The following is a 4,513-nucleotide window of genomic DNA, read 5'->3' on the forward strand; positions in this document are numbered from 1 at the left end:
TTTGGGGGTTTTGGGGGGTTAATTTAGGTGTTTCATATATTGTGTTAGATAGCTATAATTAATAGAGAGAAGTGTCCTCTCTTATGTCCATGCTTGGTCGACGCTACGTACTATACATACGTATAGAGAGGACTAGACACGCTAGCTAGCTAGTAAGCAAATGAAGGAAACAGAAGATCGTCATGAACATATATGCATACAGAGAGAAGTGATATCGACCACCTCTCCATCTCCGAGAGATTGGTCGAACAACAAGTTCTTGTATATCTATCCGACACTACCGGCTACATATATACAATAATTATCTCTTACAAATATAATCTCCTAACATACGGTCTCATGGTCCACATAGTATTCTCCGTTTTCAGCGATCACGTGGTCAAGAAAGAATGCCGCCAATTCCTCTTGAATTGCTCGCATGCGAGCTGGTGCTAGGAGTTCATCCCGCTTCCGAAACATCTAATTTGAAGAAGGGGGTCAATACATATATATATGAATGAATGAAACTCAACACAAATGATGGTAATAAAATAAAATTGTGAATGTTGTTATTTACGCACTTCATATTGTTCGTCAGAGTAGCCCCGCTCACAGGTCGTATGGCGGATGGACTCGCAAATGTAGTATCCACAGAAATCATTCCCTTGTTCCTGCCACAACCACTTTACAAGAAATAGAGATCAATCAAACTGATAAGCAAGAATGCCAAATGGTATTGATGAAACTAGCGCTTGAATCAATAGGAGATGCGCGGAACATGCTACTATAGTACTTACTTTCGAGTGTCTAAATTGCAGCTTCTTCGGGAGTCCCGGAGCTTTTTTGGTGAATTTTTTCCAAACCCTGCCAGACAAAGAAAACAATTACTTGATATATCAGGAAATGAACAAAGTTGCTGATATGGTGGATAATGATCGATTTAACTTACTTCTCAAGCATTTGAGTCATGTCCGCATAGTCCTGGGGATCTTTTCGTCTTGAGTCTAAGACGGTTACTAGTCCCTGCTCAAGCTTAATCTCTAGGAGAATATAGTGGAAACTGCACACGCATGCATAACTCATCAATTACATTACTATAACCTTGACTAATATATAAGGGAAACCAAATATGCACAAGACAGTAAGACTCACTTGAAGTTGTAAGGAAAGAGTATTATATCTTTGTTTTCATTTATTAGCAACGATCGTAGCAAGTTGGCCTCGGTATTTGCGGCATGAAATTTAACCTCAGTTGCATCTATGAGATTTGTGTTAATGAACCCAATATCACCGATTTGTCTTTTCTTCAATTCGACGATCTTCAATCTGCATAATATAGTGAGGATAATTATAAATACATGCAATGAAAGATCTGGACTATATAGAGAGACTTAATGACAGAAGTAGTACTACTTACAGACAGTAGCAGGTGACCGTTGCTTTATCGAGGGCCAATTGATCGAAAAACAGAAAGAACTCCTCAAATGGAACAGACAACAGATCAATTCCAACGAGGTCATGCTCCTTTTTAACTCTCACATACAAAGTACTCCTCCCCCCAGACTCTCTGCAGATTTTCAAGTACCAATCATGCAATCTTCACATCATCGTTGATAGAGATCTTTCATCTTTGACGAGAGGCTTCCCGTACTCGTATCTTTGTATCTGCACCTCCATGAAATCATAATGTACATCATCGGGCAGGTAATCTCCAAGATTGGTATAACCGGGCACCATCCTCGGATCATTAGCGACGATGTCGCTAGGCACCTTGAGCGGGGGGCACGATTGCTTCGCTTGTTCGCTGAGCTGGGCAATTTGTTTCCCAGCTCGTCGTTCTTTCAGCCTTTGATCACTGACAGTACTTCCCGACCGCTCCGCTTCAGCAAATTCCTTTCCAATAATGCGCTCATAGTTTCCTTTCGGCGGAGACTTGGGTGGTTTTGTCAGGGCAGCCAGAGTGCACTTCGCTTTCACCGGATCTACCTTCTCCTTCGGAGCTGGATGTTTCTTTGCTTTCGCCCCTTCAAAGAAGTTCCTCACTTCTTCTCGCGCGATCTCAGCATTCTCCTCCGGGGTCCTCTCGTATGGTAACTTCTCTGGAGTCTTCAGAGAAGGACCGAATCTGTATGTCCTCCCGCCTCTGGCTGTACTGCTAGACGCCGGCAGAGCAGACGGAGCGGTTGTCTTCCTTACTTGCTTACGAGGCGGAGGAGAAGGACTACGATGCACCGGAGCAGCCGGAGCGGCGGCAGGTCTCTTCCGCCCTTGCTGACAAGGCGGAGAAGGAGGAGGCTGGCTGCTCGGGCGCGCCGGCGCAGGCGGAGAAGGAGGCGGAGTGCTGCCACGCGCCGGAGAAGGAGCCAGCCGAGTGCCCTGATCGTCACTCGCCGGAGGAGGAGGCGGTGGAGGAGGCGGAGTGCCCTGACTCGCCAGAGGAGTAGGAGGAGGCGGAGGCGTCCAGTTCGGAAGGTTGATGAGCTCCTTCCGCCATAGGCATGGAGTCTTCAGAGCAGAACCCAGCCGAGTCTCCCCTTCACCGGTAGGGTGGTCAAACTGGAGGTCCTCAAATCCCTCCATTATTTCATCCACCATCACCCTAGCATATCCTTCTGGAATCGGCTGGCAGTGAAAAGTTGCGCCGGGTTCAGTAGGAAAAATAGAGCCAACAGCCGCCTTGACCTTCATATTAATCCATTGCGTCATAAGGTGGCAATTTTGAGACTCCGTGATAGCATCCACGGGATAGCTGGCAGGAGCCGTCAAGACATGCTCCAGCTGAAGCAGCTCGGTGGAAGCCACGCTCCTTCTCCGCTGAGATGGCGGGGTAGCTTCGGGGGAAGCTTTGGCGGTTCGTTTTCTGCGATTTGCTTCTCGTTCCTCTATCGCTTGTACCCTTGCTTGCAGCGCCTGCATTTGGGTCTGCTGCACTTTTTTCCTCCTCTCCTGGCATTTGTAACCACCTGCATCCAGAAACCCAACCTTCCACAGAATGGAGCCTGGTGTGCCTCGTGTCCGTCCAGGGTGCTCAGGATTCCCGAGGGCCATTGTGAGCTCGTCGTTCTCTCTGTCTAGAACGAACGTCCCTTGCTGCGCTGCTTCGATATACTGCTGAAGCTTCTTGACTGGTATGTCCATTTGATTGTTCGTCCAAATGCACTTCCCTGATACAGGGTCCAAGGTTCCGCCAGCCCCGAAGAACCAAGTCTGGCAATGGTCTGGCCAGTTAATTGTCTCTGGTTCGATCCCTTTATCAACCAGATCATTCTCAGTCTTGGCCCACTTAGGCCGTGCTACGAGGTAGCCACCTGACCCCGTGCGATGGTGATGCTTCTTCTTCGCAGCATTTTGCTTGTTTGTCGCCGACATCTTCTTACTCTTTTCCGATTTCTTGTGAGCCACAAATGCAGGCCAGTGATCTCTGATCTTCTCATATCTGCCCTTGAATTCTGCTGTCTCTTTATTTTCGACAAACTTATTCAACTCTTTCTTCCACCTCCTGAATAGTTCTGCCATCCTCTTAAGAGCAAAAGAATTGATTAATTGCTCTTTAACTGGCTTCTACGGATCATCCTCTTGCGGTAGGGTGAAATTTGACTTCAGCTTAGTCCAAAGATCATTTTTCTGCATATCATTGACATAAGACACCTCAGGGTCTTCTGTAGCCGGCTTTAACCATTGCTGGATGCTGATCAGGATCTTGTCCCTAACCAAAACCCCGCACTGAGCAACAAATGCGCTCTTTGTCCGGAGGGGTTCAATCGGTTGGCCGTTGGGCGCGATTGCTATGATCTCAAACTTTTCATCCGAGCTCAACTTTTTCTTCGGGCCTCGTCTCTTTACCGAAGTTGTGCTCGATCTGGAGGGCTAGAAAAAAGAACAAATACTTAATTAATATGTGTACATACCAAAACAATGAATGCATCAATTAGCTAGTCAGCAGAAGCTTAACTAATATATATACCTGGCCGGACTCGGTTTGGTCACCGGAGACGTCATCACGGTCTCCTTCTTGCACCGGCATTGGGTCACCGGAGCCGTCCTCACGGTCTCCTTGCACCGCCATTAGGTCACCGGAGCCATCATAATCATAGCCAGCTGCTTCCAGACCATCGGTGTCATTGAGAAACAACGAGCATACGGCATCACTTCCTCGTGCGATTATGTCCCCCAACAATTAGTGGCCTCGACGCTGCTTCTCTAGGGTTTGGGGTGGCCTCGACGCTGCTTCTCTAGGGTTTGGGGTGGCCTCGACAACGCTTCAAGGATAAAAAAATAAGAGGAAGAAGAAAAAAAAGAGGAGAAGAAAGAATAGAGGAGTCTCCTCTTTTTTTCTTCTTCTTCCTCGTTTTTTCCAGGAACGAGGGTCGTCGAGGGTCGCCGAGCGGTAGAGGAAACCCTAAATAGCAAGTATCGTGGGTGTGAGATACATGTGGCCGTCGGTGTTGGACACTACATCCACGTCCCACAAGTGACGTGGGTTGACGCCGGCGCCACTTGTGGGACGTGGATGTAGTGTCCGACACCGATGGCC

The sequence above is a fragment of the Triticum dicoccoides genome, chromosome 2A (genome assembly GCF_002162155.2).
Source record: "Triticum dicoccoides isolate Atlit2015 ecotype Zavitan chromosome 2A, WEW_v2.0, whole genome shotgun sequence".
Taxonomy (NCBI): domain Eukaryota; kingdom Viridiplantae; phylum Streptophyta; class Magnoliopsida; order Poales; family Poaceae; genus Triticum; species Triticum dicoccoides.